Source organism: Stenella coeruleoalba, assembly GCF_951394435.1.
Source record: "Stenella coeruleoalba genome assembly, chromosome: 15".
Lineage (NCBI taxonomy): Eukaryota > Metazoa > Chordata > Mammalia > Artiodactyla > Delphinidae > Stenella > Stenella coeruleoalba.
This window is the reverse complement of record NC_137161.1, coordinates 6,873,095-6,895,366: the sequence shown is the minus strand read 5'-3', so window position 1 is coordinate 6,895,366 and position 22,272 is coordinate 6,873,095. Positions and strand designations below refer to the sequence as shown.

Below are 22,272 nucleotides of genomic sequence, written 5' to 3'. Positions count from 1 at the left end.
GGATAAGCCAGTCAGAGAAGGAAGGATAAATACTGCGTAATTCCACGTATAGGTGGTATCTAGGATGGTCAAACTCACGGAAACAGACAAGAAAGTGGAGGTTGCCGGGGCTCGTGGGAGCCTGCCGGTCTACGGGTGTAATGTTTCAGTTACATAACATGGGTAAGTTCTAGACGTCTGTTGTACAACACTGCGCCTAGAGTTAAAAATACCGTGCTGCGCACTTACAATTTTGTTAAGAAAGCTCAAATTAAGTGTTCTTACTAGAACCTTTTTAAAAAAAGAGAAAACAGAAAGAAGAAAGAAAAAAAGAAAAAAAGATAGGGCCCCGATCTCCCAGTCTCTGTAGGAGGGTTGGAGCCCAACTTAGATAAGGACCAACTAGCAAATACAGATGACCAAACTCACCCCAGCACTCTCCGACTTTTGTTTTTGAATGGCGTTGAGTTCAATCTCTCTCCCCTAACAGGACAGTCTTGAATAAAGTCTTCCTTGCCTGTTTAACTCAGTCCAGTATACTCTCTCTTTGATAACGGAGGGAAGAAGGCAATTGAAAAAGATTTGTTAAATCTTCAGCAACGAAATCCCAATACCATGTTTCAAACGACAACAATGCATTACAGTGCAGTGATTAATTTGAAACTGGGGACCAGATCTTCCGGTCTGTGTAGGATCTGTGCTCCTGGAAGTCTCACCCATGTTTGAGTCTATGCTCCACAGAACAGACTGAGCAGAAACATCAACGGGTTAAGAGCCATTCTCCATTTGCGTTCTCAATTTGCAAGTGTATTTTATTCCAAAGAAATCCCCCAGGCCAGATTGTTTGTGGCCTTCGCTAACAGATATGCCAAGGGCCATACAACAGCTTTTCTTTGCCTCTGTGGTCTCTATGCCCAGAGGCAGGCAGAGGATGAAACATCCTGGGTGTCACTGACGGTCACAGATCTGCTTTGACAGGGAGCCCGTCTCAGGATTTGTATTCTGGCCACGTGTGGGGCCTAAGTGCACATTGGAAACGTGGCAGTGACTGCAAGCAGCTCGGTAAAGTATTTATTCAATATTAGCTTGCAACGGAGTCCTTCCGTTAAGTAATAGGATAGGAAATTCAACTGAGTTAAACTTCTTTTTTCCGAAGAAAATGTTCTTTGGGAGAAAAATAAGATATTTTTATTTGGGTAGAAGATTTATTTATTCACTTATCCAATAATGTATTGAGAGACTTATACGGCTAGGTGCCAGGATTCAATATTTTTCTTAAATGATGCTGATTTACAGTGTAGCACAAAAGACAGCTATTAATAAAAACTGTCACATGAGTAAGTGTTTAAATACAAGCTGATGTAAGGCACTGCGAGAAGACAATTTGTCTCTGATACACAGAGCAAAAGAGTTTGACCTCTGCCTCCGGCTTCCCCGAGAAAGTGAGTTTTAGGTGAAGATCAGAAGAATGACTACAAGTTCGCTAGGTGAAGGCGCAAGAGGTGGGGACGATGCTGGGGGATGGGGCGTGCATACTGAAAAGTAAAACTGTTGAACTTAGGGCTTCCCTGGTGGCGCAGTGGTTGAGAGTCCGCCTGCCGATGCAGGGGACACAGGTTTGTGCCCCGGTCTGGGAGGATCCCACATGCCGCGGGGCAGCTGGGTCCGTGAGCCATGGCCGCTGAGCCTGCGCGTCCCGAGCCTGTGCTCCACAACGGGAGAGGCCAAGACAGTGAGAGGCCCGCGTACCGCAAAAAAAGCAAACAAAAAAATACTGTTGAACTGCCAGACCCAGCAATGACTTACAGATCAGATTAAGGATTTTGATCTTTGGCCTAAGATAGGAAATCATGGAGGAGTTTCCAAAGGCTGTCTTTTGAACCTCTTACTCCCCTACCCCTATTTTGCCCTATTAGGTATAAAAAAGCTGTAAGAATATGTTGTACAACACAGGGAATATAGCCACTATTTTATAATAACTATAAATGGAGTATAACCTTTAAAAATGGTGAATCTATACTGTACACCTGCAACTTACATAATATTGTACAGAAATCTTTAATTAAAAAAGTAGTTTGCCAAAAAAGACTCTTTTTTAAAAAAATTGAAGTGTAGTTGATTTACAGTGTTTCAGGGTACAGCAAAGTGATTCAGTTATATATATATAATACACACATATATATAATCTATTCTTCTTCAGATTCTTATCCATTATAGGTTATTACAAGATATTGAATATATTGTTCCCTGTGCTATACAGTAGGTCCTTGTTGTTTATCCATTTTATATACAGTAGTGAAAAAGGCTGTCTTTTGTAAAGATCATTTTGGCTGCAGTTTGGAGACAGGTTCCAGAGTGGGTGCAGGGAGCAGGGTTCCGGAGCACGCTGCATGGAATCGAGGTTAACTGGAAGTTAATGACCTGGTCAGGTGAGAGATGCTGGCAGTTCAGACAGAGTAGGACGCACGCATCTGCAGAGAACTGAAGAGATCTGAGTGATACAGGGGAGATTTAAACTAGTCCCTATTAAACGAGGAGATCAAAGCAGATCGGAGCCCCTTCGAGCAACTGCACTGGTGATTAAAATGCACAACCACTGTAATTTTGTTACTGTGGGCATGTTGCTAACAATCTTATTGGCCACCTTTAGGAAGTGATGACTAAACTCCTTCTCCAGAATTGTAAAGTCATTCTTTAACTAAGACCAGAAAAGGCAGTTGTTGTCCATGATTATTCATCTCAGAATTTTCAATAAAACCATGTAAACAAGGCCCTTTTGCCCTGGGTCCGGGGCTAGATTCAGACTGGGCTCTACTCTGCAGAATTTCCACTGTGAAGGTACTAAAGTCAAGCTATTTGCTCTTGTAGCAGGAGGTATGGGTTTCTTCATTATCTGCTACAAGACAGGTTAAAGCTCTACATTCTGTTTGTCAAGGGTAGAAATGGCTCTAGTTCTGGAATCTTGTACCTTAATCCATGCATAACAAATTTTTATAAAGTTGACTAAGGGTTAGGACATTTTTCAGGAAAAAAGAAAAGCTGTTTAATTAAACATCATAAAGAGAAGTTGAGAACTCTCTACTATAAGTGGCAGTTAGGTGCCACGTGGTTTTTTTAATCTAGGTTGAACTAAATTATAAAGCCAGTGGGTTTTAAACATTAGCATGGGAGTCCTTTTCCAGAGATCCTGAGTCCAGATCTGAGATGGGGCTCTGGAGCATTTTCAAACCCTCAGCTGAATTCAAGGAAATACCAGATGGTTCAAATAGGTCCAGTGACTCTATATGAAATATTGATAGAATACTTAGGATCATACAGAGCCTCTCTGAAAACTGCATCAGCCAGAGCAGGTGTACACGTTTGTTTGTTTCACTGTAATTCATCCTTTCTAGAGATGGAGTGTTTTCTGAGCACTCTGACTTGCCTCCTTTGAGATTCTCCACACTGTTATGTACACTCCACTAACTTAACATATTCTCCTCCATAAACTTCAACCAATTGTGGATACATTTCTGCATAGAAACATTTTTTACTTTAAATATAACCAACACTTCCTGCAGGGACTACGGTTTAGGAAAAGAGATGTTTTTAACTAAGAGAATTTCACAACAGCAGCTAAATTAGTGTGTAGTAATCCCCACTTAACCTGTGGTCGACAGGAACATGCTGGGTCCTGCCTACACCCCAAAACAATGGTAACAAGGTTTTCTCGAGTTGAAATGGGGGAACCCACAAAATTGATAATATTAACCATCTATAAGCATAAACTACCAGTTAGTTAGAAAATAACAGTTAATGGATGGTAATCTAGTTGGACTTCTTAGAAATAATCTTTATGTCCTAAATGAAAGAAGATAATATAGAGCAGAGGTTAAAAACATGGTCCACACCCAAGCCACTGGCTGTGTGACTGGGTACTGGATAATTTCTTTAAGCTTCACATCTTTTATTGGTAAAATATGAAATTAGAAATAATTATATCTGACAAAATATCTGTGAAGCTTAAATGAGATATTGATTACAATATCCTTAGACATTGCAAATTTCATTTGAGTGTTTGGTATTTTTATTGTTTCGTATTGTTTTGACTTAAAGGTTAATAATATTAAAAAATCAATATCTTTCCTATATACTCTTTTTAATCAATTAAATTTTGTTATAGAGAAGATATTTGCATATCAAAAGATATTTGCATATCAAATGTCTATCAAATAAACACAATAAAAAATCCAAGGCTATCTAAGAAGAAACCACAAGGCTTTACTGAAGAAAGCTTAAGATGAAAGAAATTCAATATTGCAAATCTATGCATTCTTTCAAAATTAATAATTAATTTTACCAATATTAATTTAATAAGATTCCCATAAAGCCCCCACGGTATTTTTATAGAACTGGAGAGATTAATTCTAAAGTTCATCCGAAAGAGGAATTACAAGAGAAGCAGCAAAATTATTTTGATTAAGGAAAAGAACTTAACTTACTAGAATCAGCATATATTATGTAAAAGCCTCAGTATTTTAACAGTGTGATAACTGGTGCAGAAAAAAATATATACAAATATTTTAATTTAAGCTAGTTTAAAAAGAGTTTCTCATTTGCACCTAAAACAAAACAAAAGAGACTAATATAGCGTTGATAAATATTTAGCCCCCCAATTTTGATGTCATGAAACTATCCTACAGAAATATGCCTGCTGATGCATTAAAATATCTACAAAGATATTCCTTATGCCATTATTTGTCATTGTAAAAACTGGACAAATCTAAGTGTCTACAAATAAGCTACATCTGAGCCCAAATATGTCCTGTCTAACTGGTATCACTATATGTATATGAAATCTCTTTCCAAACTTTTAACACCTAACGAAGTTTAACACTAACAAATTCTTGTGATGATGATGCTGCATATTTATTGAGTGCTTACTAACTATGTGCTAGGTACTTTGCTTATTTTTCACTATCTATTGTGTATCACAAAAATCCCATGAGGTAGACCTGGATGGTCTCAATATTCTTCCTAGTTTATGGATGAAGAAACCAACATTCAGACAGATTAAGCAACTTGCTGAGGGTCATGTAGCCAGTACTCATGAGAAAGTCAGCCTAACATCAAAGCAACACTCTGCACTGCCTCTTGAGAAAAAGAAAAATATTCTATTATAAAAAGCACTAATTAAACTTCTTAACTTAGATCTTGAATAACCCTCATACATCAGAGCTGGATGTTTTATTAAAACCTGCTGAGTTCTGACCTCTAGAGATGATTTTGTTTCCTATGGTCTGTGGTCACCATTTCTATGGAATCCTGCTAAGGAAATACTCATCCATTTTTCTTGAAATGCACATGTTATCTATAGAAGATGTTTAATATTTCTACTGTGCTATCTTGTATTACTAGTGATTCCTCCATGTATATACTGGATTTATATTTATATTTGAACCATGCACCTTATATATATTTCATTGTAGTTCCTACAACCAAGAACATGAGGAAAACACTCAAACATATATGATAATAGCGATAATAACAATGATGTCAAACAGAGTTGACATTTTATTTCATTTTAGTTCCTATCATTCTAGAGGCAGATTCAGAACAAAGTTAAGACTATGAAAAAAACAAGTAAACATGGAGAACATTCTCAGGTCTTTTTTTGCCTTAAAATTTCATTCACTCTACTTGTAACATGATTATCCCACGTGTGAAGCATCTAGTTTTAGTTTTCCCCATCCCGCTCTTCCATCTCTTGGAGAGACAAAAGTGGACGTGTATTAGTTTCTTATTTCAATTACAGTTTATTACAAAGCATGTCGCTATTGCTGCCAAACCAAGAAACTCGTTTTTCCCTGATTCTCATGTGCTGATTTGAAATGTCTTTGGCACATTTTGTTCCTATAATAATTCCACTACCTGCAACCTCTCCCAATCTCAAAATAAAAGCAATTCGATGATATACAGATTTGTTTTCTCACGGGTTTTAATATCCAGTTAGTGTTTCGGGGGTTTCTCCACAATAAGAGTTCAATGTGCTGACTATGTATAAATTATGTTCTTTCAATAGTTAATATAATTTAATCCAAAGCTATTACTAGCCTAATTGGGTTTATTTGTGCCTTGGCTTAAGGTCTAGAATATAACACACTTAAAGGTCTGAACACAGTGAGGTTAATTATGCTTAAAACCTGCAATGCAGCTGGTTTTAGGCCCATTACACACACACACACACACACACACACACACACACACACCACGAGGAAAAAGAACCAAAGAAATTCTTCCAGCAAGGAGTGAAATCACACCTTCCTTCTAAAGACTGCACCATTGGAGCTCAGCTTCCAGCACAGGGCTTCCTTCCTTTCTCACCATACTGAGTTTTCTGCCAAATTATTTGTCCTCAAGGGCTGTGCAGCTGACAATCCTGTGCTCAAAATGACACCCCAGTGCCCATCAAATTAAGTATGAACTCCTCACTCTGGCTTTCAAGAATTCTCTAATGTGAGCCCAGTTTCTCCACACAGTATCATTGCCCACTACTCCACGGCATGATGTTCAGTTTAATGATGGTCGCTTCATTATTGTGTTCTCTGCCCTCAGGCAACTTCTCATCTCTGAGCCACTGCTGATGCCCATACCATCCCACACTGTCCAAAAGCCTTTGGCACCTCCTGAAATCCTGCTCGTCTCTGTTCCTCTTGATTTTAGAAGACTGTGGCAGCTATGTATGGGAGAGTGAGACACCCAAGGACACAGTCATATGGGTCCTAGAGAACCAGAGGGATAGCCCAGCATCATTGGACTTACACACAACTCCAGCGGATTGCCTTTTATGGTCATTTGCTTGTCTTGTGTGTACATTTTCCAAAAGTGAAGATTTAGGACATTCAATTGTTCACCATAAATTATAAAACTTTCTTATTGGGCACGATACGTTATCAAGGAATCTCAGGGTCGGTTAACTTCTCTTAGGTCCAGACTGTCACAAATCTTTAGCTTGTGTGTCCATCCTTTACCCACCAGTGGTTGTGGCCAAATGATTGGGCTGGGAGAGAAGAGCCAGCAGGGCTGAGTGCAGGAGCCAACTCAGGGGGGCCAGGAAAAGACACCTGAATCACAGCAGGCTCTGAAGACCTACAGACTCCTTTCTGTTGAGTCCCCCCTTTTAGGGCTTTAAATATCACAGACAGATAAAAACTCTTCCTTATTTGTTAAGACATAGAGGAGGAGACTATGGACATGGCAATAAAAATGAATGAGGTATTACTGACACAAAAAACAACATGGGCAAATGAATCTCAAAAACATTATGCTAAGCGAGAGCAGTCAGGTGCAATAGAGTACAAAGTGCCTGGTTCCATTTATAAGTCCCTGAACAAGCCAAACGAATCTATTGTCACAGAAATCAGAAGAGCAGTGTCTCACTGGGGGTGGACAGGTTGACCAGGAAGAATCCTGCAGAGGAGAGAACTTTCTGGGGATGATAACAATGGTCTTTATCTTATAGAGTATGGATTACATAGGTGTATGAATGTCCCCAAGCTCATTAAAATGTACACTTAACATTCGTGCATTTCACAATGAGGAATGATATGAGAAATATCATATGAGGAATCATATTTCACAATGATCCTTTGATATTTAAACTCAGATGCAGAAAAGCAATACAAGTTCTAGTGTTGTTTTCCCCATATCTAAGTGAATTCTTTCATATTCACTGGACTTTGAGGATAAGGGGACCAATGTGTAGGGATGGACTCTGCAGCCAGAATTTCTGGGTCCAAATCCTGGTTTTCCCACTTTCTGGCTTTATGACTTTGAACAAGTAGCAAAAGCATTCTAAGTTTGATGCAGTTTCATCCAAAAAACAATAATTATCATCATCATGAACACCTCGAAGAATTATTGTAAGATCAAATAAATGAGATGAGCCAGATAAAAGACTCGATCTTAGCACCTAAGTATTTGATCATAATTAGCTCTAAGTATCAATACCAGATTTAAGCACCTCGAACGGAAAGATTACACTTTCTCGGTCTTTTTGTTGCTCTTAGCACGTGTCCCTGTGCCCCATGCTTCTAAAACTAGGATGTATGTAGCAGGGGTGTGAATGCTGGACATGGGAATTTTCAAAACTGTATACCAATGTGAACTATTCCCGAAATGCCAATACAACAATATCTGAGGGCAGGAGTAAATATCTTAACTATTATAAATGCATGAAATCTTTCTGGAATAAATAAAAATCCCTGGGCATGCTGAAGATAAAAAAAGGGTGCGACATGGCTTCCAACATTCTCCTGGCAGCTTCTGCTGCCCTAGAACTGCCTTCTCCTGGGTTCAAGTTTATTCTCCATTGATTTCAAGGTGACTTTAGTGGAGAATTTTGAGAGGTACCATGATATACATATTTGCTGAATTCAATTGAAATATATTATAGCTTATTGAGGAGTCACATTAGAATATACACCTGTCAGTTCATTTTAATTTATTGTCTTGACCATATCAAGCTATTTAATCTGTTAATTCCTTGAATGTCAGAAGAGACAAGTAGTGGCAATTCATTTATCCCATGAAGGAGGTTAGTGACATTACGCACCTTGCTTGTGTGTATATATATATATTTTTTTAATTAATTTTTTAAAGAAGAAGTGTTGACAACAAATGGAGAATGAAGTCAATACATCGCTGACTGCTTTTTGCAGCATGGTCACTTCGTGACATTTGATCATCAGCATACGTGATCCACAGTATTTACAAAGAGCAAGTTCCGCCAGTGAACACCTTCAGGAGAACACGATACTGAGGACCAGCTGGCTTAGTGCCCTCAGAATTCAGCCCAACTTAAGTTGTCTTCAGGCGCTGTGCCCAGAGGACACACAGATTCCCCGCACTAATTTGCAAAAAAATTTGTAAAACTACTCAGAAAACTCTAGGTACAGTAGGAGATCATTTTAGGCAGTATTTTTCCTGGATAGTGAGTTTAAGATCTGGGTCCCTTTGGAAACTCTTATTTCATATGAATGTAAACTACCAAGGAATGAAGACCTGAGAAATAAAGAGCCTTTGGAATCCCAATACAAGAGCACAGAAGGGGCATCTGTTTGCGCCCCCTGAATTGCCGTGTGCACACGCTTGGAACACAGGAATACTTGTGTCTTGGCTGGTCATTCTCCAGTACCATCTGCTTCACAGCTGCTGGGTTTCCGAGTCATGCATGTAGACCCTTTATTTCAGAGCATCTTTTGGGTCCTTGGACCCAAAGCCAATGTGTGCATGTGTATATGTGTGTGTATCTGTGTGTGTGTGCGTGCGTGTGTGTGTAGGCTTCCCCACACCAACAAGCAATTCTTCTGTGTCCAAGAATTCAGCTCAGATCTGACACTATTTCCCCGGAGATAGCATCAGATTCCACAGGTAAAAAGACTTGGTTCCACAAGACCATTCTCTACTTCAGATGCCAACTGCAAGCCCAAGTTGCTACCTGTGCTTCTGACTGACTGGGTATAAATCAGAGGTCCCCACGACCCTGTCCTCAGGTTTGATTAATTTGCTAGAATGGCTCACAGAACTCAGGAAACCTGTTTACTCACTAGATAATCAGTTTATTACAAAGGATATTAAAAGATACTAATCAACAGCCAGATGAAGAGATACATAGGGCAACGTCCCAAATAAGGCGCCTCTGCCCCCATGGAGCTTGGGGCCCCGCATGGTGTTACATGTAAGAGTTCTCATTCCCCAACTTGGAAGCTCTCTAAATTACCTCCTTTTAGCTTTTATGGAGGCTTCATTACATAGGGATGATTGATGAACTCATTGGCCATTGCTGATTAATTCAACCTCCAGCCCCTCCCCAGAAATCAGGAGGTGTGACTGAAATGTCCAAACCTCTACTCAGAGTTGGTCCCCTGGCAACTAGCTCCCATACCTGGGTGCTTTCCAAAAGTCACCTTCATTAACATAAACCCAGGTGTGGTAGAAAGGGACTTATTATGAATAACAAGACAACCACTTCACCTTTACTCTGAAGTGTTTCAGGAACTGAAGACAAGAGACCAAATACAGTTATCCCTGAGTATGGGGGGAGGTTGGTTTCAGGAGCCCCCAAAGATACCAAAATCTGAAGATGCTCAAGTCCTTTATATAAAAAGTCATAGTACCACAAATACGGCCAGTCCTCCACAACTTCAGATTCAACCGTGGATGGAAATTTTGATTGAATCCGAGAATGCGAAATCCACAGGTATAGAACCTGCAGATATGGAGGTCCGACTGTATTATACCAAAAGATGCTCCCATTGTTCTTATCGCTCTGGAAATTCCAATGGTCTTGGGAGCTGTGAGCCATAAACTGTGGATGAAGACCAAATATATGAGAAATATATTTTGGTCATCTGAATGCAACCAAACATATATATATATCTTATAAATCACAATATCACAGAGCATAATTGTCCACACCCAGCCTCCCCTCCAAGCCCAGTTATTCCTTCCAGACCCTGCAAAATCAGTTATTCCTTCTGCAAGTATCCATTGACCTCTTACTATCTATAGTGTTTTGGTTGTCCTGAATTGGAAGGCAAGAGGGTGGCATCTGGTAGGTAAAGGCCAGGGAAGATGCTAAACATCCCATAGTGCACAGGACAGCAACCCCCTCCAACAAAGAATAATCCTTCCACAATGTCAGTAGTGCCAAGGATGAGAAACCCTGGTCCAGAAGGAGAGAGCTGGAATTTACTGAGTTTATGGGACAGGTTATAGGCCTCCTTTTGTGTCTGCTTTACTGATAATATAGACACATATTCAGACTGAAATAGCTTTCATTTTAATACACCACCTGTAGCAAAGGTATGATAAAGACTTACAGCTGGGGCTTCCCTGGTGGCACAGTGGTTAAGAATCCTCCTGCCAATGCAGGGTACACATTGGGTTCGAGCCCTGGTCTGGGAAGATCCCACATGCTGTGGAGCAACTAAGCCCGTGTGCCACAACTACTGAGCCTGCGCTCTAGAGCCCACGAGCCACAACTGCTGAAGCCCACGTGCCTACAGCTTGTGCTCTGCAACAAGAGAATCCACCGAAATGAGAAGCCCGCGCACCACGACGAAGAGTAGCCCCCGCTCGCCGCAACTAGCGAAAGCCGGCATGCAGCACTGAAGACCCAACGCAGCCGAAATTAATTAATTAATTATTTTTTAAAAAGACTTACAGCTGTTTTCTACCTCTAACTATTGAAAACTACCAACAAATACCTTTTTCAAAAAAAATAGACCGAGTTGTCTTAGGCCAGTTTGCATAACCTACTACAAATCATCCTTTACCCTCCTGGACAATGCCCGGCTGCTTTACATTGTCATTGTTTCAAATGACTAAAAGCAGAAAGGGGAAAGAGTCAGGAGTTAATATCTCCCCAGGATTCTATGTTAAACGCTTAAATACTATATTTTCTTATTTTATAAAGCACTAAATTACACATAAAAAATAATTCCAAGTAATGTATTTAACTTTAATCTGATTATTTTAAAAGTAACATACCACTTGCTTAAATTAAACAGATATTTTATCAGCTGGGGTTCTTACTAATTATGCTGTTGCTCTTATTAAAAATTACTCACGGGCTTCCCTGGTGGCGCAGTGGTTGAGAGTCCGCCTGCCGATGCAGGGGACCCGGGTTCATGCCTCCGTCTGGGAAGATCCCACATACCGCGGAGCGGCTGGGCCCGTGAGCCATGGCCGCTGAGCCTGCGCGTCTGGAGCCTGTACTCCGCAACGGGAGAGGCCGCGGCAGTGTGAGGCCCGCGTACGGCAAAAAAAAAAAAAAAAAAAGTCAAAAATTACTCACTATAGGGCTTCCCTGGTGGCGCAGTGGTTGAGAGTCCTCCTGCCGATGCAGGCGGCGCGGGTTCCTGCCCCGGTCTGGGAGGATCCGGCGTGCCGTGGAGCGGCTGGGCCCCTGAGCCATGGCCGCTGAGCCTGCGCGTCCGGAGCCTGTGCTCCACAGGGGGAGGGGCCACAGCGGTGAGAGGCCCGCGTACTGCCAAAAAAAAAAAAAAAAAAAATTACTCACTATAGCATCTCTTCCAATTTCTGCAAAACAATGAAAAGGTTTGTTCGTGTGTTTTTATTTTTAGAATGAACTGTGGGACAAACAGAACACATGAATGTGTCCTATTAAAACAAGAATTTTATCTTGAAAAGGCAAATTTATGGATTCTTCAAATCTAGATTTAAGCACATCAAGTCTTTTAAACTCAATGACTGACTCATGAGGTCTGTAAAAACCACCCATTGAAACCATAGAGCTTACTTAATTATTTATAAGTCTGTTTCTTTATAGCAGCTCCTCTGCTGCTATATAAAGTTTTTCCTTCTTTACTTTGTGGGAGAGTGTGAATGTCAAGCCACGAAGCCAACATTCATTAAATTGTGAGTCCAGCAGATCAGTAAGCTCCTTGAATGTTCGTGCTGGGAGGGCCTTAGGAATAGTCTAGTTTAGTCCTTTCCTTGTCTAGGCAGGGAAATTAAGGCCCAGAGATGGAGCATGACTTGGACCCAGCAAATAAAGCTACAAATTTCTGAGGTAGGTGGAAGTCTAAGATGATTCCCAATGAGTTATGCTCTTATCCAATCCTATCCTCTGTGAATGTGATGTGATATCATTCCCTTGATTAGTCTATGTTTTCTGGCAAAGGTGAAAGGATTTTGTGGATATAATTAAAAACTCTAATTGGTTGACTTTAAGTTAATCAAAAGGGAGGTTGCCCTTGGTGGGCTTGATCTGATAAGGCAAGCTCTCTCAGAGAGGGTCTAGAAGTCAGAGACTGAAAGCAACAGGCTCTCTCTTGTTGGCCTTGGAGCAGAAAACTTCCACACTGTGAAGAAAGCACAAGAGAGGAACAGTGGGCAGCCTCTAGGAACTGTGGGCTTCAGTCCTATAACCACGAGGAACTAAACTTGTCCACCAACCAGTGGGCTTGAAGAGGACACCGAGCCTCAGACGAGAACACAGCCACAGTCAACACCTCGATTTCAGCTTAGTGAGAAGCTGAGCAGAGGGCCCAGCTAAGGTACCCAGACTCCTGACGCATGGAAATGGTAAAATTTAAAACATCAGTGTTCTTTTAAGCCATTAAGTTAGTGGCCATTAAGTTAGTTGCACATCATAAAAAACAAATTACAATAACCTTGTTCTATGATTTTTCCACATGTAGGATTGCCTCCCTCCCCTCTCTGGGCCAGACCATTCTTAGATTCTTCGATTGGGATGAGATGGATATTTCAGGACACAAAGTAATAGAGAAAACCAAAGGGTTTGGGCATCCTTCCTTCCTCCTTATTCAACGCCCTGCTAACCTATGCCCTACTTCCAGCCCTCCACTGAGGACTGAGGTGAGAATCTTCAACAGTCCCAAGGCCTAGTGCTGACTGCTCTTTTGGTCTATGAAGCATCAATAAGGATAATAAGTACGATGAATTAAAACATCCAAATAAATTTAAATCCATGCACTTATACTGACTAAAGACAAAATGAAACAAACTAAAATCCTCACTGTTTACCTCTGCAGGGGTTTAGGGGACCAATTCATTATTTTAAGAATGTTAAGTAAAGGGAAAGAAGAGAGTATTTATTCTGTCTCTCTTATGTGGACTGGACCTCAGGGTCACCAAAAGGCTGATAAGGAAATTTCTATTTATAGATTATTCCACCTACTGAATGAGGAAAGAATGATAGAATTCACATATCCCTTTTTTTAAGACTCCGATAAATTAATGAAGTCGACAATGATCAGCAGTGGCTGCTAATATAATGAAAAGCGAGGAAAAAAGACAATTATGTGCCTTGTGAAGGTCAGAACACCACCTATGAGGTCAGTTTGTCAAAAACTGAATCCATAAAGGAACAAGCCTCTAGAGATCTAACTACCAATTTGCAAGAAATACTGAAGGCAGAGGAACATAGCCACCATGAAGAGGCACCAATCAACACTCAGACAGGGGAACGTAACATCATAAATAACACGAACGCCTTAAAAATAAATTGCAAGAGATAAAAACAGAGAAGGTAGAAGAATGTATAGATTAAAAGAGACCTAATAATTGCAATGTATAAGTCTTATTTGCACCATGATTTGAAGAAACTCTGTACATACACACACGCATGCACACACAGACGCACATACACTACACATACATGATATGATTGAGGAACTTTGAACATTGACTGGATATTTGATGATATTATGAAATATGAATTATTGTGCTTTTTTAGGTATTTGTGGTTATTTTTGGAAAAAGAGTCCTTGACTTTTAGAGAGATGCTTAGTGATATCATGATAAGACACCTGGGGTTTACTTTAAAATAAATGTGATGAGAAGCAGGAAAATATGGATTGGGGTACAGACGAAACACGATTAACCATGAGTTGAAAAATATTCGTTGATGGATGCACAAGGCTATTTCTTATATGTCTGAAATTTTCCATAATAGTATTTTTAAAAATCAAATCATGTCATCTGTACTTAAAATATTTCAGTGACTTTTCATTGTTCTTAGGATAGAAGACCAAAATCCTAATACAACCTACAAGGTTTTGAATAATCTAGCCTTTGATTACCACTCCAGCCTCAATACACCCCCATGTTCCTTCTCTCTGTGCTTCACCTGCAAAGGCTTTTCATTCCTGCAATGTCTCAGGGGCAGTAATGTATGCTCTTCCTTCTGCTAGATCCTTTCTACCTTCCTTTTCCTACTGAGTCAAGCAATCCTATGAAACAGTCTCATAGTACCACGTACAGCTCCATCAAGGCACTTATAGTGGTAGCAATTGAATTTACATTGGTTGAGGATTTTATTCCTGTGTAACTCCCAGTAGGGAACTGGGGTGGATTTGTTCTAGTACCTTACTCATAATAAGGTACTTAAATACTGAAGTGTCAAAGGAATGGGATAAATAAAATTTGTCAGTGACATCCAACCAATTGCTGGTAAGTAATTTACGTGCAAAGTGATACTGAAGGCTAAACACAAATAAAAAAAGAGAGGGGGAGCGGAGAGAGAAAATGATAATGCTGAGAATGTATCTTTTCTATGAGTTTTTAAGGATGGATATCCCATGCTGGTGCCTCCCCACTTGCTCCAGGACAAGAAAGAAACTAAGTCAAAGGAGTTGTGCTGATGTGAGTTACACAGTAGAGAGTCTATAACAGCCAGAGATTCTCAAGAGTGTGTGCCCAATGCTGATGGCCCCATTAGACTCAGAATGGAACACGGGTCCACAAACCAGTGGTTAGTCATCAGTGGAGAGCCGGATTTCACTTAACTTTTCCTATTCTGTGCTTGGAAGGAAACTGAGATGGGCTGGAGGTTGGGCATATCAATTCTCTTGTTGCAAAGTATTTCCTTTAAACGGAACTGAAATCTGAACCTCTCCCACCTACTTTATTCATTACCCGTTATGTGCAATATATCCTTTAAATTCAGAGAATTTCCATGTGAATCTAACCCTCTCACGGTATTCTGTCACCTGTGCAGAAAGAATATGGGTTTCTGTCTGTACGTCAGATGTTTTTTGAGCATCTTCTATAAGCGAGGTTACATAATAATGAACAAAACCATTCTGGGTCCTTACCTTGGGGGAGTCACACTTTAATAATTTGGAAAATAAGCCCCTCATTTTTTAATGAATAATGTAAAAATGACTCTAAAATACTGATGTTCAATTTTTAATAGATGCCACGAACCCATAATAAACCCCAGATGACCTGGTCTCTATGTTTTGAGTAGACATAGGTCTAGAATGCAAATTTTTAAGAGAAAAAAAATCTTCAACATATTTCTGTAGAAGGTAGATTATTAGGGATGGGCTAGAGGGTGGTGGGAAAGGACCATATCAACAAAAATGTATTCTATTCCCTATTTTCTGAGAAACTAAAAACAGAGAAACAGGATCATTAATCTGAAAAATGTCAAAAGGTTATCACACAACAAGGATCTTTTCCTTCTGGGGTCCCATAACGTCTCTACCTATTGTCCTTTACAATACAAGTTACCACTTTCAGGCTCCTGAAAATTTAACATGCCTTATGGTCTGTGTTATTTTAGGAGGCATTCTGTTTTAAAGCACTGGAAGCTGATAAATTTAATCTATCACATTACTCACCTTTTTAATAAGATAGTAATATTTAGCGATGACAACAAAACAATACGATGAGAACTCGCATACACTGGTAGAGTTAGTGAAGATGGGCAGTGCTTTCTGAAAAACGTATTGCTATAGATCAAATGCCTTAAGATAGTCTCAACCTTTAACCACTTACTCCACATGTAGGAATCTATTCTTATTAAACTGTGAGAGAGGAAAACAAAGGCACACATATGTGCAAGGATAGTCAACCGGTACATCGATGAGAAGGGGACCTGCTTGAGTCAATGTTAATGTATCCACGTGGAGCCATGTAATACAGCCATGCAAACAGAGGTGTCTTCAAATAATATTTATTAGCCTGGGGAAACAACTCTTGTCTAACGCTGAACAAAGTGAAAGCAGGGCTTTAAAATACAATGTAATCTCGATAGTACAATGTAATATACATACAGAAGGTTTACCAAGAAATTAACAGCAGTATTATCTGGGTGGTGTAGGTATTTTCCTTTTATACTGGTCTTTTATTTTTTTCCGATGTTTTCTACAATGGGCTTTGATTGCTTTCTATAATCACAGCCTCAAGGGAAAACTGGAAAATACTACGTGGAACATAAAACTCTCTATTAATGAGAAAACGAAGTTAATAATAACATTGTCATAATGAGAAAACTAACTTAAAACAGAGTACCTCATTTTTAACCATTGTAGATAATTGGAATTGTTTTTAGATGCATTTGTTTATCTGTCACCTACTTATCAAAGAGATTTCAAGCATTTAATGGGGAATTCACTAGAGGTGGGTTTACTTCCAGGCACTATCCCTTAATTGTAGCTAAACGCTTAAGTAGAAAAATCTCTCAGGCACAAAATGTGTCTACAATATACTAATTCCCTGAGCCCCAAGCTAGGAAGCAATAGGTGGACATTTCAATTACAAATTGTTAAAAAAAGAAGTGTTTTAATAGTAATGATCTAATACAAGACTTGTCCACTAATCAAAAACAACAATTAATAGGTACTTAGCGTCTATTCATCTGTCCACTTATTCATTCAACAAGCACTGACTGAGCACCCACTGTGTGCCAGGCAGTGTGCTGAGACTCTGAGAACACAATCAACCCCAGCTCTCCAGGAATCATCGTGCTAACACTGTGCAAGATACTATGATGCATGCAGAAGAGAAAGAAAATACACCTGTCCCACATGCTAACAGTTGTCTTATGAGCCAATAAATGTATTAAGGAAAAGAGGGAAGATCAACAGTGGGTGACTGAAACATGGCTATAGAATTCCAAAAGGAAAATGTCTGCATTTATAAGGTGAATGAGAGACAATAACTAAGAAATTCTAATCAAGTGGGGCAATATTGCCAAATTACCAGAAAACTGATTTGCAACAGATCAAATTACAAGTTCCCCATTCTTAAAATAAGTCTTAGAAATAATGCCCAATAGATGGCCAGCAGTCACATTTACAATTGCCTAAGAGCTGTGAGTGGTGCTAAAATGTGTGCCCTGTCTAGTTAACAGGGACAAGCCAGCAATCCAAAAGTGATACTTATATGATGGACAGATTCATGATTGTTATGGAAAAACGTGCAATTGCCCAGAGCCACGGCCAACCCCTTTGACTTGATATGTTTCTGAGCCAAACCGCTTTGCTATAAAAGTAATCCACTCACTATCAAATGAGTAAGAGCCAGCGCCACGGCAAAAATTGAACGGAATGGTCCTCAGTGTAAGAACAGAAGGAGGGAAGAAAGGAGAAAGGGCGCCCAAATAAAAGTAAGCAAAGGAAAACCAAACACTGGTTTTCCCCAGATCCCTAGTTAGATGCGATTTCTGCAAGTTTCAAATATCTAATCCCCAACACGCTCTCCGGTTTGTTGCCCTTCTTTTGCTGATACCCTAACGATGTGCTGCTACTGCCGCCAGTCGGCACCGAGCGGTCGCCACCTGTACGTACAACCGCCACCCTGATGCCTCAAGCACTCCTCTCCCCGACCCCCGCCTACAGCAGAGGCTCTCAAACGACGGACCCAGAGCCAGACGTAGCTGCTGCAGCTGCTTATTGGAAATGCACGTTTTCAGGCTCCATCTCAGAGCTTCTAAGTGAGAAACTCTGGGGTTAGGGTCCCAGAGTCTCTTTAACAAGCCCCCTCGAGTGACCTTGATGCTCAGGAAAGTTTGTGAACCAGATCCTGGAACCTCTGCCAGGCTGAGAGTGGCCACAGGGCACCATCTTCCTGCCGTCAGGAAGGCCAAGGTGGAAGGGTCCGTGTCATATGCCGACTGTGGCTCACAGATCACTTGCCACATGCCTAGTGATGTACCAGCAGTTCAGCTCCTGGGCGTAGGGTCACAGAAATTCTCACACGGGTCTAGAGGGGACATGTATAATAATTTTCACTGCAGGAGGTTAAGAATTGATCTGTGTGTCCATCACTGGGAGAGATAAAAGGTAAAATGTGAAGGTAAGAGAGCAATATAGATGGGACGTAAATCCCTAGTGCAGAAGGAACAAAGGTTAATTCAGAAAAAAAGGACCATATTGATCCATCTGTCTTACTTTGTATTAGCCACCTATATTTGACAGAGAGATAGATAGCCCACAATCTATTAACATCAAGTAAAAATGCAGGCATGCTCAACAATACTAGTTTTGCAAGGACACGTGTAAACAAAAAGATTAAAATTAAACACCTTTGAATGGCTGCCCATGAGTTGAGCAGGAGGGAACCACAGAGGTGAAATGATGAATGAATGAGTCAATGGATGGTTAAGTAACAAAAGAGAAGTCTCGTAAGGACCATTGATAATAATATGCCATCAGCAGAGGATATAACGAATGCCATTTTTTTAAAATATGACAAGAATGAGAGGAAGAGAAAGAGAGAGGGAGAAAGACACACCACCCCTATCCCATGGCACATACACAAATTCTGTGTCAGAATTTGAACCCATTAATCCATTTCCTTAATCAAGAGCCAAGCTGTCTTCTTTTAAATGTTGCCTTTGATGAAGGGTTTGGATCATGTAAGCTTTTCCAGATACATATGTGTTCATTCATTGCACCAATATTTATGGGGTGTCTAGTACCTTCCAGGTTACGTAGGAAAGCAAGGCTGGCACTCACAGTCTGATGGGGATTCCATGACTCGGCGTTGGAATATTACCTTGTCATCTCCTGTATTAACTATGTGTACCACAGGGTGAAGGGCAATAAAACATCCAAAGACTATTTCCTACTGATTCAGGTGTTCATTCGTTTCTTCTCTGACAACTAGAATCACGACTGGGAGCTCAGAATATCTCTAGCAAGGAGATTCAGAGACATGAAATAACAAAAGCTGAGTGATGGAGATCACCGCCGAGCCATGCCACTGGCTATTTTCTGTGCTGTAAGAATACATACACTCAATGATACACAGCATTTCACTGAAATGCATACCAAACTTGTTCTGGCCGCTGGGGTAGAAATTGATAACCATCGTGAAAATAATCCCTTACTTCTGGATGGCCCTTTACAGTAGAAAAAACATTTTTCCTGCCTTGCTTCATTTGAACTTCAGCATAGGCAAAGCAGGACTCATCATGCCTATTTTGTATGCTCTGAATGTGTTTAAATGCAATCATTACTTGTGTTTTATCCTTTGCATATTCTAAATGAGCGCACAACCATTTTTTCCCTGCCTCAAGCCAAGGCCTTCTACTGGAGGCTGTATTTAAAAACAAAACAAATAAACAAACAAACAAAAAACCAAAAATATTTCCCCCTCATTTTTTTACTCACTTTTTTTCTCTGTCTCTCTTTCTCTCTGTTCCCACACACAAGTCTACCATAATTTTTTTTTTTATTCCAACTAGTTGCTTTTATTTTTCCCTCTACCTAAATTGCATAAAATTACCAGTGTTTTAAAAACACAGTGAGGGCTTCCCTGGTGGCGCAGTGGTTGAGAGTCCTCCTGCCAATGCAGGGGACACGGGTTCGTGCCCTGGTCCGGGAGGATCCCACATGCAGCGGAGCGGCTGGGCCCGTGAGCCATGGCCGCTGAGCCTGGGCGTCCGGAGCCTGTGCTCGGCAATGGGAGAGGCCACAGCAGTGAGAGGCCCGCGTACCACAAAAAAAAAAAAAAAGAAAAAAAAACACAGTGAAACTGTACAAACGAACAATCCTCCTTTACTCCCCATCCCAGAGTTCTTATTAACAGATGTAGAAGCTTTATAGCAGGTGGGGCTTTTCAGAGATGAACGGCTGTGATTAACATTTCACAAAGACATTTAATTTGGCAGATCAAAAACAGAGCTCTCAGAACTTTGGTTTGAACTGGGGTTTGTTGGGGGGCACGGGATAGCTAGTTGACAGTTTTCTTTTTTCTTTTTAAGTTCATCTCTTTGGAAACTGCTTGCCATGGCAGTGACTTGTTAGGAGGCAGATGTGTTGCAAAATTCTGCATTGAGACAAAGGGAATCTTTGATTCCCCTCTCTCCTGCTGACTTTGAGCTGGTAAGGGAAACGTAATTGATGGAAGCCTTTCTAGCTTTGACTCAGCTGCTCAGCTGCATCGGACCTCAGCTTGCTTGTTTGTACAGCATGGATAGAAATGGCCCTTAGTCACCTAGGATTTTCCAGGGAATGCAATGAGAGAGCCCAGTAAAACACTGAGCACATAGCCTCTTTAAATGATTTTATTCTTGGTTATTTTCTTTTTTAAGCTATTTTTCTTCAATCTTTAATTACTTTTTTAACTTTTTATTTTATATTGGAGTATAGTTGATTAACAATGTTGTGATAGTTTCAGGTGCACAGCAAAGTGATTCAGTTATACATATACATGTATCTATTCTTTTCCAAATTCTTTTCCCATTTAGGTTGTTACATAATATTGAGCAGAGTTCCCTGTACTATACAGTAGGTCCTTGTTGGTTATCCATTTTAAATATAGCATGTGTACATGTCAATACTTAAGTTTTACAACATTTTCAAAATTAAGTTACATTTGACAATCAATGTGCTATATTTAATGTGATTCTGTTGCATATTTTTCTCCTGCAAAATAAACAATTCCTTAAACTGAAGGTGTGTTTTATAATTAATGATCCATTAGAATAAAAAAATTGGTATTAGTTTTATTATGAGGAGTTGGGAGTGAAAGCATCTCTAAAGTTTTATTTTCCAGTACTAATGTCCTTTATCAACTGTGTTGGCTCATTTTGTTATGTCTTTGGGCTAGGGGGAAGGGACTAGACCTCAACAGTGACTTCTACACGAATAATTCGTGATCATATTTGTAAATGGCTTAATTATTATCTTTGCCCAAAATGTTTTGACCTTCCCTTCAGGGACTTTAAATCCGCCTGATGAAGTTACCTTATAAAATCAACTACAATGAAAAGTCAAGAACAGCTGTGTATTACTCATGTTTCTAATTGTATGTGCCCATAAGCTAAATACCCATATATCAGAATACAAAAACCCATGGCAAATTAGTCTACGCATGCTAAAAGATAAATGTAACCTAGGACTCTGGAGGCAAGACGGTCCATTGTTTCTTTATGCATAAAGGATTAGGCTGGACATTTATGAGTGATGGTTCTTGAACTATCCATAAATTGAAACTTGTAGAAATGATTGTCTTATCTGTTTCCATTTTCCCCCAAGCACACTTAGCTTAACACATGCTGATCCCTCTGCCTGGAATCCCCCATCCCCACCCCAAGCCCACTTGTCTACTCTCCTACTCCTTCCTTCAGGCTCTGTTTCATTTTTCTAATCTCAGCCCAGACCTCTGGCTCTCAGGCAAAAGCCTGACTTGACCTCCCACGTCACAAATACATAAAGGCACACTTCTGTTAAGACGGACAGGCCTGTTTCCTGTGTACACCCTCACACCACAAGTTAACCACCTTTCCTCCTTTCTGTGATGGGCTACCTGTTATAAACAGACATGCCCACATGCCTGTTATACAATCACGTCGTTAGGGCCACTGCAGACACTGGGAGGATTAGAGAAGAAGAAAGCTCTGAGGAGACGTACCAGTCAGCTGCTGGCTGATGCCGCTTGGGGACCACATGCCTCATCTGCTGAGTGTGGCACTCAAGTCTCTGTCTCAGCAAAATACCAACTGCCACCCACAGCCTGGGCCTTGGA

The 22,272-nt window shown here is 40.3% G+C and overlaps 1 protein-coding gene across 25 annotated transcripts in view; it reads right to left on the bottom strand.

Moving 5' to 3' along the window:
- The window catches only part of CBLN4 (cerebellin 4 precursor), a gene marked incomplete at its 5' end in the record, with an annotated part of 575,839 nt that overhangs the window by 132,579 nt on the left and 420,988 nt on the right, over nt 1-22,272 (bottom strand). For all 25 annotated transcript variants that reach the window (XR_013824133.1, XR_013824134.1, XR_013824136.1 and 22 more), the window contains one exon: nt 11,819-12,010. The remainder of the gene's footprint in view (nt 1-11,818; nt 12,011-22,272) is intronic.